This window comes from Balaenoptera ricei, chromosome 2 (assembly GCF_028023285.1).
Source record: "Balaenoptera ricei isolate mBalRic1 chromosome 2, mBalRic1.hap2, whole genome shotgun sequence".
Lineage (NCBI taxonomy): Eukaryota > Metazoa > Chordata > Mammalia > Artiodactyla > Balaenopteridae > Balaenoptera > Balaenoptera ricei.
Genome location: NC_082640.1, coordinates 169,533,205 through 169,546,533, shown reverse-complemented (window position 1 = coordinate 169,546,533; position 13,329 = coordinate 169,533,205). Strand labels below are relative to the sequence as shown.

The window sequence follows — 13,329 nt, the reverse complement described above, 5'->3', positions numbered from 1 at the left end:
GTTTACTACAACAGAACACTTAACAGGTGGATAGAAAATAAAACAGCTTGTGTCAGAAGAATAAATTATGTCATCAAGGTCTGGGCATTTTTTAATAGTCACATATTTATATGTGGCCTGTTCTAGCAAAATCTCTAAAACTAGTTATGGCTCCCAGCAGGGAAGATCAATTTGCAATTCACAAATCACTTATGTTACACTTTTGTTGTAAAAAATGATAATTTGTTGGTTTAAATAAAATCTTTTTTTTTCCCACAAATATTTTTTTAAACTGAAGTATAGTTGATTAACACTATTGTGTTAGTTTCAGGTACAGCAAAGTGATTCAGTTATATATACATACATATATATTGTTTTTCAGATTCTTTTCCCTTACAGGTTATTACAAAATATTGAGTAGAGTTCCTCGTGCTGTAGAATAGGTCCTTGTTGTTTATCTATTTTTTAATTTAATTTAATTTTATTTTTTTAACATCTTTATTGGAGTATAATTGCTTTACAATGGTGTGTTAGTTTCTGCTGTATAACAAAGTGAATTAGCTATACATATACATATATCCCCATATCTCCTCCCTCTTGTGTCTCCCTCCCACCGTCCCTATCCCACCCCTCTAGGTGGTCACAAAGCACCGAGCTGAACTCCCTGTGCTAGGCAGCTGCTTCCCACTAGCTATCTATTTTACAATTGGTAGTATGTATAACTCCATGCAACTCTCTCACTTTGTCCTAGCTTACTCTTTCCCCTCCCCATGTCCTCAAGTCCATTCTCTACATCTGCGCCTTTATTCTTGTCCTGCCCCTAGGTTCTTCATAATCATTTTTTTTTTTTTTTAGTTTCCATATATATGTGTTAGCATATGGTATTTGTTTTTTCTCTTTCTGACTTACTTCACTCTGTATGACAGACTCTAGGTCCATCCACCTCACTGCAAATAACTCAATTTCGTTTCTTTTTATGGCTGAGTAATATTCCATTGTATATATGTGCCACATCTTCTTTATCCATTCATCCGATGATGGACATTTAGGTTGCTTCCATGTCCTGGCTATTGTAAATAGAGCTGCAATGAACATTGTGGTACATGACTCTTTTGAATTATGGTTTTCTCAGGGTATATTGCCCAGTAGTGGGATTGATGGGTCGTATGGTAGTTCTATTTTTAGTTTTTTAAGGAACCTCCATGCTGTTCTCCATAGTGGCTGTACAAATATGGAACGCTTCACAAATTTGCGTGTCATCCTTGTGTAGGGACCATGCTAATCTTCTATCGTTCCAATTTTAGTATATGTGCTGCCAAAGCAAGCACTAAATAAAATCTTTAATCTCAAGTATGGATGCTGGTGTTTGAGAGTATCAGTGCTCTTAGCCACTGACAGAACATACAGAGTATAAGATGTTGAGGTTTTATGAAATGTTCTTGCATTAGCACTATTTTATAAAACTGGATTCTATGATTTAAATAAAAAGGAATGTGTGGATTTTATATTATATCCTAAAGAGGGTGCTAAGCTGTTAATACACCAGTTAGTCTTCCTTCATGAAACATTAGCCAGTATTGAATGCTCATCTGTGGCTTACTGTCTGCATCCTTTTTTTGTCAGAGTCAGAGATACATTTTTGGGAATGCCTTGACATGACTTTAAAGGTAACCTGCCTAGACGGGTTTTTTTTCCAGCCAAAATAATACCTTTACTTTATTATTTTTCCTATTGAAGTGGAGTTGATTTACAATGTTGTGTCAATCTCTGCTGTACAACAAAGTGACTCAGTTATACACACATATATATATGTTCTTTTTATATTTTTTTCCATTATAGTTTATCCCAGGAGATTGGATATAGTTCCCCATGCTATCCAGTAGGACGTTGTTTATCCATTCTAGATGTGTTTAATAAGTTAGAAGGCAGTGTAGAGAGCTCAGGATTTGGAGTAGGAGCTCTGTACCCATGCTGCCATTCTTTTCCCACTCTTTACCTTACAAGTGGCTGTGAGATTTCAAGGAAATAATTTATATAAAATAGCTCCAATGACATCTGGAACAGAGGATGGCTCTGTATCCATAGATCTGATTCTATTTTTGAAAATAATGGCTGGTGTGTATGCTCTCACTCTGCTAAGTGAGATTAAAATGTTTCCCTTTTTAATTTTCTCAGAAAATGTTCCCTGATGTTTGTGTATGTGGATACCACAAATGCACATGGGTGGACACACACACGTGACTCATTTTGTTGAAATTATAAACTCTCTAGAGTTCTGTTTCCTAACCTAATCTGATCGCTGATTGGGTTGTATTGCATTGTCTCTAAAGTTCCTCCATAGCTCTTTGATCGTTATTTTATGTGTTAACTCGACTGGGCTGAGAAATGCCCAGATAGCTGGTAAAACGTTATTTCTGGGTGTATCTGTGAGGATGTTTCTGGAAAAAGATTAACATTTGAATCGTAGACAGTAGAGAGATCCATTTCACCAATGCAGGTGGGCATCATCCAATCCAATGAGGGCCTGAATAGAACAAAAATGTGGAGGAAGGGAAAATTCGCTGTCTCTGTTTGAGTTGGGACATCCAGCTTCTCTTGCCCTCAGATATCAGTGTTCCTGGTTTTGGAGCCTTTGGACTCAAACTGGGACTTACAACATTAGACCCCCTGGTTCCTATTAAGCCTTCGGGTTTGAACTAGAAGTACAACACCAGCATACCTGGGCCTCCAGTTTGCAGATAGATCATGGGACTTCTCAGCCTCTGTAAATAAGTCAATTTCTTATAATCTCTCTCTCCTCCTGTCCTCTCTCTCTCCCCAAATATATATATATATATATATATGGCACATATCATTGGTTCTGGTTTCTCGAGAACCTTGACTTACCACAAGCTATAAAAGTCTATTATGATTCTAAAAGAAAATCTCTGTGAATGTGTTTAAAAAAAACAGAGAGAAAGTTATTTCAGGATAGGTGGTGTGAAGGAGGTAGGAGGTGGAGGGCTAAGAGTAGGTAAGTTAAATCAGCTTTACAGGAGCTGGTATAGTATCTATCTTGTTAACTTTTCATTAATAATATCTAGCACATATTATGCACTTGAAGTTTGTTGAATGCATCCATTCATGTCTAAGTGGATGAATGAATTGGTAGATGGAAAAATATGACAAAATTCAGTTTAAGGAGACACAGATCAGTTGAAACAAGATTGTGAGAGTAGTGACTGAGAACACGACCTATGATGTTATTAAGGCCTGGGTTCGAATCTTAACTTTGATAATTATCAGCTATGGGATTCTGGACAAGTAACCAACTCCTGGAGTCAAATTTCCTCCTTATAATAATTCTAGGTAGTGGGTTTTACTATCTTTTCCCATGATGAGGACAATGAGACAGGTGAAACACTCTGTACCTGTCTCAAAGTAAGTGGTGATGATGATGATGATGGTGAAGATTATGGCTTAAGAGCAATATAATATGTATGAATTTATATAGTGTCTATTCTTCAGTTATTACTTTCAGCCTATTATAGAAATTCGCCCAACAAACTTGTATTTCTCTCATGGATCACTTAAACGAAAGGCAGTGTGACCATGTGACAGACTCATTTTGATCTCCAACTTGGTTATAGTAGTTTGCTTGCCAGTTTATGTAGTTTAAAGCTTACTACTTATGTAAGTACATTAGTTATCTTTTTCTGCTACTAATACCTCCAAAACGTAGTGGCTTAAGACAAAAAAACTTTATTATCTCCGGATTCTGTGTATCCTCTGGGCAATTCTTTTGGTCTGGGCTAAGTCATGCCATCTTTCTGGGCAGACAGTGATTGGGCTTGTTAGTCTAGCATGTTCTCTTTCACAGGTGAGAAGTTGGCATGATGTCACCTTGGGCCACAGCATTGACTTGCCTATGTGTCTTTCATTATCCAGCAAGCTATCTTGGGCTCATTTCCATGGTCATGGTTACAGAGTTCAAAGAGAGAGCAAATCCCAATGTAGAAGCACTTTCAAGTTCTACTTTTGCTATTTTTTCTAATGACTTCTTGGACAAAGCAAGTCACATGGCCAAGTCCAGATTTAGAGAGTAGAAAAATACATAAGCTTCACCATTAGCTTGGAGGAGTTGAAAGATCAAGGGTATTATCCATACAGGTGTTGGAGGAATTTGTAGTCATTGTAACCATTGTAGTACTGCAATCTACCACATTCTATTGAATGTGGTACTCACTATTCACTGCTAAAACTGACCATAATCCCCTTCAAAATCGACTGTTCTATGCCTTCAGCATCCATGAATACAGTGGCTTGCTCATGGTAGTTGTTGATTACTTTTAACTGAGAAAGGAAGAATCTAAGCTTCATCTAGTCATTCTTCCTTTATAATTCAGTTTTAATTAAAATACTTAAACTTTATTAACTTTAAGGTACAAAATATGAGTCTTATTTAAGTACATAGAAAGACTGTTGCGTAGAAAAAGGCATTACTTTTATTTTAAAAGACTTGACATTTGCTCTCTAACAAGTCATTTAAACTCACTGCATCTGGTTGCAAAATAAAAATGGAAACTAATTTGATTTTTCTCACCTGTGAGACAAATGAGACAATATATGCGAGAACTGCAGCATCAGTTATAATGTGAGGCAAAAATATCTTAATAATATATAACCAAACAAGCAATGTCTTTGAATTTAATTGTTTTAAAAATGAAACCTTGTTTATCTAGTTTTCTATCTCCACGTGCATTTAAAGGCTTGTAATAAAAGCCAGTTACCTTTTGATTAACTGCATTATAAATATGGAGCCAGTATGCGTCAGGCACAGTTTAGGTACATACTCAACAGTTTTAATAGCATGAATTTTCCTTGAGTCTTCTAATTTTTTTGTTCTCCGGGGACTTAAAAGAAGCATCAATGTAACATTGATTCTTAACTAGGATGAATTTGCCCCCCAGGGTACATTTGACAATGACTAGAAACATTTTTGGTTATTGTAACTTGGAGAGGTTGAGCGCTGGCAACTAGTGAGTGAGGTCAGAGATGCTGAACATCCTGCAATGCACAGAGCGGTCCCTCCGACTCCCCAATGAAGAGTTACTCAGCCCAATATGTCAGTAGTGCCAAGGCTGAGGAACCCTGCTTAGCTGAGTGAAGAATTTACTGTGAGGTCATTATTTTATAGAGAAAGCAGTTGATGTTGAGCATGATGATGGCAGTGCTACAGAGGACGAGATGGAGAGGGGCTTCTTTTCTATTCCTTTTCTCCAGAAGTGGCTACCCTTCCGCAAAGGACAGGATGGTAAGGGGCAATCTCAAATCTTTTTACCCATCGAGTGAACCCCTGCCCTTCTGGTGTTTCCCAGGGCTCACTTATCATCTCAGTGGTCTCCTCCCTGTCCAGCTTTACACTAGCATTTTCTTACTGTTGTTTTCTTGAAGCATTATCTGAGCGACTGACTGGGTCTTTAAAATTGATGAGGTACCATCAGCAATTTCCATTTTTATGAAGGGAACAGAGGCGAGGGGGAGTTGAGTTCTGGAGTGTGTTTGGGAGGTGTTTGTTTTGACTGTCTGTGGCTGCATACCAGCCTGAGGGAGTCACAAATGTCACTGTTGTGCAATGGTATAATTTTCCTGCCGCTCCAAAGAGTCTTCTGTGTTAATCTCCTGGCGTGTCTGGCGACTTTCAAAATAGAAGTTAAAGGCAATTCCATGGAGCAGTGAAAAAAGATTCAAGGTCCCCATTCGTATTTGTGAGGACAGAGAAAATCACTCTGTGCAGTTGGCCCTTTTCATTATTGGGAACATAGAGCAGCTCGGCGTTCACCAGGGCTAATTGATTTTCACAGCTGGTGCAAGAAAGTCTAAGGATGGTATGAAACTTAAAAAGTCCCTTTGTCCAGACACTGAAGCTCATGGGTTCTGCACGGACTTAAAATTTGGGCTTCAAGAAGAGATGCTGAAATCTTCCGAAATAACCTTGGGCGCCAACCGGAAAAGAGTTACTTGTTCATAGAATGCATGGTGTGAGTGGGTTATGGCCTGCCATATGGCATCCCTTCAAATTCATTATTTTTCCCTTTACATTAATTATGTTATGTGGCACAAACCTGATTTCACCCCTGGTACCAAATAATTCCCCCATTTAATATGACATGTTAGATGATGTTATGCCTGCCTTTGCCTTATGGATGACAGAAGACACTACCTACTGACTAGAGGTCAGTATCATAGGTGTCTCCATCATAGGCTTTTTGTTTTCTAACTGAATTTCTCTGCTTTATGGGCTAATTGGTTTATGTACTCCTTATTATGAAAAGATGGAAAGGCAGTGGGAATCTGAGGCAGGGCTTCTATACAGAAGCAACAAAACAAGGATGTAGTTACTAGAACTGGGATAAAAGGGGAGGATTTGATCACATGGAATGTCAGTGTCCTAATGGCCTGAGCATCTTAGGAGAGGTAGCACAGTGCAGTGAAAAGCATGGGCATCAGGTCAGATCATTCTGGCTTCCATTCTGAATTTGGCCACTGAGAAGTCAAGGGATCTCAGATGAGTTCCGTTAGTTAGGGTTGTGAGATATAAAATGAATGTAAAAGGGCCAGGGATGTCATAGCACTCAGCATGCTCTCTTCTTCCTCTTCCAGTTGCCTCCCTGGAAGTTAGGTTCAAAGTCTGAGTCTTGCTGATCAAAGCCTGAGTCTTGCTGATCAAAGCCTACTTGATGTTGAGTCTTGAACCATGATGTAGACCTTCTTGTATTTTCTGCAACAACAGAATTGGTCTTATATTTTGGGATGCAACTGGAGAATGTCTATAAAACACAAGAAGTTGTGGAAAAATACATCACTAAATCCAGTAAAGACTGTTACCTGAAGCAGCAATCAACAAACATTTGACCAGGGTCCACTTATACAGAGGCAGAGAACCAGTTGCCTTTCTTCAACATATTTTCACCTTCTCTTTGAAAAAAAAAGAACGTGATGACATGTAGTTTAAAAGGACAAAAGTAAACTACTTCTCGTGGCACATGAGCATTGCATACTATTTACTTCATAAACTAAAGAAAACGTTTAGTTATGTACTGTTATCCTAGATGACAATGTTCATAAAATTACCTACACATTAGACTTGACTCCATATTAAAGTTATTTAAAATCACATGTTTTTGGCAAGGTATCCCCAACAAAGTATAAACTCATAAGCACCCTGGGTGTTGACAGGTAGTAAATTTATATCTACTTTGATATACAATCATATATAAGGAATAAGAGTGGGGGATATTTGCAGTGCATACTGTCTTAAAGTCTAGTTATTGGAAAAACAGTGACCAAAAATAGTGATGACAAGTATTTATCAGTACACAATTTAGTGTTATCTATGGACTCACAATAAGCAAAATAAATAGTGATAACACTGAAGGAAGATTATTTTTAAATTAAAAGGAAAAATATCAATAATTGAACTCCATGCATTGCTAATGTGTATTGACAGGAAACATTCTTATTGAAAATTGCCAACTTTTAAAACTTTATGGATATGCTTGCATAGTAGGAACTTTATAGCATTGTGCAGCAGACAGAATTAATAGTAAAATACTAGTTGTAGTTGCTATTAAACTGCACTGATGTGCAGCTATGCCTATTTTGCAGTGAGACCCAAAATGCTTCCTTATTTGGTATCCCTGTTAAGTAACTATGATATCCTATCATTTTCCTTTAAAATACTTTAATACTTCAGATAAAATTACATATTAAAGTTGTATAACTTCCTATAGTTAATTGTCAGGTGAAAGTCTTAAAAACAGTAGAATCTGCACAGAATTGTAACAATTACATTTTTAGCTATTATGATTCAGATATTTTTGTTATACTTTTGTGCTATCCACTTTGTTTCATTCATTTACAATTAAACTCATAACTTAAGAATTATTGACATGTTGTTTATATAAATACTTTAAAAACGGAAACTGCTTAATTTAGTCAAAATGTAAATTTGACATTTCTAACTACAAACTCAGAGCATATTGTTCAGATGTTCTCAGTTCCATTTCAGTTCCATTTGACTTTAAAAAGAAAGAGAATTCACACCTGATAAACAAGCAGTGAAATCCAGACATATTCAACTTGTATAATTAGACTCTATAATCTAAATAGGCAATGTCTAAATTGATACATTAATGTAATTTATCACTATAAGTATTTGTTGAATTGCATAGAAATCTATCCTTGAGGGGCTGCTAATTGTACCTGTTCCATTATGGAAATATATTCTGATATTTTTATTTGATTTCATAGGTTAATCCACTTTCTCCATTTTTTAAAGGATTTTATATATTTTAAGTAGGAAATATTTGAAGATAATATCATATTCTTGACTTTTTTCATTAAAGAAATGCCTAGCCCCTTGTGTTCAGAATGAATCCGTATGTTAGATATGTTTTCTGAGTCTGCGGTATATTTGTGCTCTGTGGCTCCTTATCCTTTGAGAACAGGGAACAAAATGTTTTCTGAATATGAACAGGATTGCAGCCACCCTAATGTGACTGAGACTTTATCTTGAATCTCAGCTCAAATCCTTCCCATTGGTAATGGACACTTCTGGAGGCTTCTGTAAATGTCCTATTAATAAACCAAATGTCTCTTAAAAAATTGCAGACTTTGCTCTTTACAAGTCCCTGCATGTACTCCTTACTGAAAATCCTGGCAGTATTCATTCACAATATTTACCAACAGACATCAAAAATAAAAGAAGAAGTGAATTAAATTATCACTCTGTTCCAACTCTTACACTCTTGCCACAATTGATACAATTTACAGTGGATACTTTCTTTCGGGCTTTTCTAGATTCGGATCTAGACTATAGACTTGAATTTGAAGAGGCTGCCACAGCAGAATCACCTTTGTTTGTTTTAACTTTATCTGTCCTCTCTTGAGTTTTTGTCTTGAAACAGCGTTGTAAGAAATAGTAACTAAACAATGGTGGGAGAGGACGCTATTTTTTCCCACTGACATTTACTTTCTGTCTTTTTAGTCATGTATTCATTTATTCAATAAACATGTGTTGAGTATCAGCTATGTTCTAGGCACTTTGGATACATGCATGAACAGTTGCCTTCATAGAACTTACTTTCTAAAGGGTCCTGACAGACAAAAGGTATCAAACATCATACATAAGTAAATTAAATAACTTGTACAGTGATCATACTGCAGGAAAAGAGAAAGTAGAGCAGAGTAAAGGACAAGAGTGTTGGACAGGTGAAGGAGGGGTAGGTTACACCATTAAATAATACATGGTCAGAGCAGGGATTAAAAAATAACTTAATGGAGATGAGGCAATTTGCTAAGCAAATAACTGGCAGACATGGGACTTAGGATAAGAGAGTAGCAAGTGCAAAATCCCGACGGTTAAATCTGCCTTTTACTTTCATTAACTTCCACTGATTTACTCCATAAGCATTCATTGCCCAACTAAGAGATTGCAACTCTGTAAAATTGACCTCAAGAAAAGGAGAAACACTGTACACATAGAGGATAAAATATTTAATTTCAGATAGAACAAAATTAAAATAACTTGGAGAAGGCAGCATGGCACTGAGGAAATTATGTCCATAATATCACTGTTCATTGCTACATCCACCAGTTCCTAAGACAGTTCTTGGTACTTAGAAGTACTTAATAAATATTTGTGAAATTAAATATTAAATGATCTGTTATGTAAGATCCTTCATGATCCGGCCCCAACCCCAATTTTATTTTTTCTGTAAAATGCCCTAGATCCCCCCAATTTTTTTTTTTTTAATTTCCTTCTTTATTTCCACTTTAGGCAGTAAATTTAAACTTCTACTTTCTTTTTCTCTTCTGTAAGATAAAGATGATGTTAATAATATTATATATCTCGAAGAGTTCTCATAAAATTGAAATAATTTACTACATCTTTGGTACTTAAAATTTTCCTGGCCCGTAAGTAATGCTACATAAGCTTTGACTCTCATTACTCTTTGTTTCCCCTTGTAGAACTTAAAGTTATGTAAGTATTTGACTGTGGTATTTCTGTCTCCTTCATAGCTTGTTGTTTACAGTTTGAGGGCAGGTTCTAGATCAGAATTTAGGTCATAACTCAACTATGTATTCAACATAGTATCTTGAAAGTACTAGTGATTCAGTACAGGAAGAAGGCTTATAGTATACATGTGTACATCCATCAGAACAACCACTGAAATATTACTTCACTAGAGCCTCGTCTGTAAAAGTCCTGTTTATCCATTCACTCATTCAGCAAAGGTACAGGCAATGGGAGTTGTTTGCCATATTCATTAGTAGAACTGTCTTCATTGTGTTATTCTACAGTATTGTGAGTCTATGTTTGAAACTTTAAAATGTCTTATCCCATCCTCTCGCTGTGATTCACCTGGCTAATAAATAATCAGTCCTGGTGAAGAAAGCATAAGAAATTGTGTGGGAAAAGGGTTGAGCATTCAAAGTGTAGGGATTCAGTTGGCCACATTCCATCTTTAAGACAGAGCTCTACAGGGAAGAAGCAGAGGTACCCTCCCATTCTAGTTCTTGTAAAACTATCCCAGCTGTGGAAATCTGAGGGCAGAACAATTCTTTCACAAAAGAGAGGCCTATATTTGGAAAGAATTTCTTTCCTAACTATACGTAGCAAAACACCAACAATCATAAAACCTACTACTTAGTGAAAAACATTGGGTTTATGACTAATCAATCAGTCAACACTGATTTATTGAAAACTCACTGCATGTTCAGTCTTATAGATGCTCGATGGGAGAGAAAAACAATGTGTTTATTATTTTCCTTATTTATGGATGCCACATTTCATTTTAAAGTGTAATATGAGGCAGCCTGTGAGAGTACTAGTTTTAAATAAATGCAATGAGCATAAAAATAAGACTAAAACAGTAGGTAAGAATAATAAAATTACATGCAGTATAATTCTGGACAGATGCTAGTCATGGACTATTAATTTGATTTTCTAGCAGCCAGAACAAAGAATAAACAGCCAGAGAAAAGAAGACTTAGAAATGTCGTGGTAGCCATGCTTTTGAAGACAAAACTTAAAGAAAACCCATGAGAACAAGTGTTTTATTCAATTCTGTAGTCTCTGTACCAAACACCACATTTATTGAGCACAAGTAGGCATTCCATAAATAGTTAGTAGGGGGTTTATTTTTAAATTTGACATTAACTTGCATGTATTACACCTTTAAAGAAATAACCTATATAAGAAGATGAAATAGCATGAGATCAGAACTGTCTCAAAAAATCCACTACATATTTTCAGTATTATTGCTTCCTTCAGAAAACTTAATGCACTTAAATGAGATGAGATCGACAAAATAGTATTCACTGAATTTTAGCGGCTTCGATTTCTTATTTATAATATTTTAAAGAAATATTCCACTTCAAAGCCCAGACATAGGGTCTTAACCCATCTTATGAGCAGTATTTTAAAGTAAATAACTAACTCCTTTTTATTTTCCTAATAGATAAACTCTGCTCCTCCATTTCTTCTAAGACGTAGCACAATTTAAAGTTTCATGAATGCTAATGAAGAGCCAAGGATAAATCTAATTAAATTTTGTGCCAGTGTAGCTTTCTAATAATTGCCTTTAATTTGAAAATTAAAAAAAAAAATTCTCTCTTTCTCTCTTTGATGAACCAAATCACAGCACAGTAACTTATCTGCCAACACTCAATATCAGGAATAACTGAATTTTCTGGAGCTTACCATTTCACTCTCCTTTTATCCTGGAGATGACTGGATAAATATATCCTGCCGGCTTAATAATTTATATTAAAACTCAGAAAGGGATTCTGAAATGGCCAAATCACACTACCACAACAAAGGTAAGGTTACAAAAACTCAACATCCAAATCCCTTGCCAGTGGACCTCTGATAAGGGGCCTTTCATTCTAAATAGGGTTAAGTGAGCATTGCTGTGTTTTTTAAAACTTTCTCTTTCGGACGACTAGAGGAATGCCACCTGGAATACATTATAAAGGTTAACATAAAAAGCATCCAGAGACAGGGAAAGAGGCCTTCTGCCTCACCTCCTTTCCTGCTTTCCCTGACCAAACAGCTGAGAATGTTGATCTTCTGAAAAAAAAAAATCTGATCAAAACCTATTCACTAAAATTGATAAAATGCTCCATTACCTCAGGATCAAAGAGAAGTCAAGAATAAATTACACCGAAGGGGACCTGGAGAGCCCATTGAAACCCATCAACAGGCAGGCGAGTGACAGACCAGGAAGCAATTGTAGAGCCATCAGCCTAACTGCCTGTGAAATCTACCCTGGACCCATGCTCTGCCACCCGGAGAATATCATCTCTCGATGAGAGCACCTGGGACCTGTCAGTCATCCAAGCCCAGAGAATTAAGACTTACATTATAATTGTCTCCACTTCATAGCCTTAGTTGTCAATGAACTGGAAAAGTACTAGACTCAAAAACAATTTGTGTTTTAAAGGACTCCAGGAAACAAAAAATTATGTGATTTCTTATGGTTGTTAAGATAGACATGTAGAACAAGTTGTATTGAAACTTACTAACAATGATATATTTTGTTTTTAATGGTCATTCCTAAAATACTATCCAAATTATGACCCTCAATATTACTAGGTAACTATACTGTAGGGACATTTTCTGTATACACAAATGGTTTTTACCATCATTTTTCTGATTTAACAACATATTTTGCTTAAATCACAAACCAAAAATTCATTAACTTTTGAATGAATCTTAAAGAAGTTATACAATTTATTGATAAAGACACAAGTCCATTAGCAAAACAGTTCATTTTGTTTTATTAGTATTACATTTTTCCACTGTAGTTTGTCCATTTTTTTAAAATGCTGTCCATTTTAGGGTCTTTATTCTAACAGTGATGTAATGTTAAACCCTAATGACTAATCTTGAAAAGAGTACAACCTATTATTAAATTAACAGCTTCACCAAACCTTTTAATAAAAATGAACGCTATCCCCCAGAATAGTTAGAGGCCTAAACGACTGAGTTTTGAATGTGATAGCACATGGCTGGTTTGCAACCATGGATTTGAAGTTGCCCTTTATAGTTGAGTTGACTTTTGGAAACATCTGTGGATGTATTTGATTATTGATGAATCATAGCTTACAATTTCATAGCACTTTATAATTTAGAAAATGTTTTCACATATGCCGTACCATTGGATCTTCATAATAACTCTATGAGACAGATAATCATGCTGTTATTTTCTTCATATGTGGCCCTTTCTTTATATGCAAACTGTAGCTCATGGAAATCAGAGATAGTAACTGTTCCTGAACACAACCACACTCCTGGTCAGTGGT

General features: G+C 36.0%; 1 non-coding gene across 1 annotated transcript; it reads right to left on the bottom strand.

Moving 5' to 3' along the window:
* Positions 1-1,204: 1,204 nt before the first annotated feature.
* On the bottom strand, positions 1,205-1,307 carry LOC132361082 (U6 spliceosomal RNA). Its single transcript, XR_009501395.1, has one exon. It is a non-coding gene; the product is annotated as a U6 spliceosomal RNA (small nuclear RNA).
* Between the last annotated feature and the right edge of the window lie 12,022 nt (positions 1,308-13,329).